We start from the raw sequence: 457 nt of genomic DNA, 5'->3' as shown, positions 1-457 counted from the left end.
GTTGCTCCTCACACACAACAAGCCCTCAGTCTGGCCCGACCCGGAGTGGAAGACCCCACAGGCTTCCCGTTCGCGTCACTCCGCCCTGTGGCCTACACCCCGCCCGCCCCCCCACCCCCACCGATTCCCTTTTGGGTTCTGGGACCCTGGCCCTCCCTCTGCTCCTCACCTAGACCCCTGGCAGAGTCTGGCCCTGCCCTCTGCTGACTGGAAGCCTAGCTTCTTCCCCCAAGGCCCCACCCAGTCCCCGAGACGTGGCTGCAGAGGTCCGGACCCGCCACGGGGCATCACCACACGCACACTGGGGCCTCCCCGGGGTAACAGCAGGCTCAGGACCCGGTGCGCTAACCAACCTCTGTTCTGGGGCTTGGTCCCTTCCCCTCCTCCTCGTCCCTGTGTGTCCTCCCCTGGACGCCAACCCCCCGCGGATCAGGGGCCCTCCCCTGGGCGGACCCCC

Source organism: Crocuta crocuta, unplaced genomic scaffold (genome assembly GCF_008692635.1).
Source record: "Crocuta crocuta isolate KB4526 unplaced genomic scaffold, BGI_CrCroc_1.0 scaffold2115, whole genome shotgun sequence".
NCBI classification, from domain to species: domain Eukaryota; kingdom Metazoa; phylum Chordata; class Mammalia; order Carnivora; family Hyaenidae; genus Crocuta; species Crocuta crocuta.
This window is presented reverse-complemented; position numbering follows the sequence as displayed.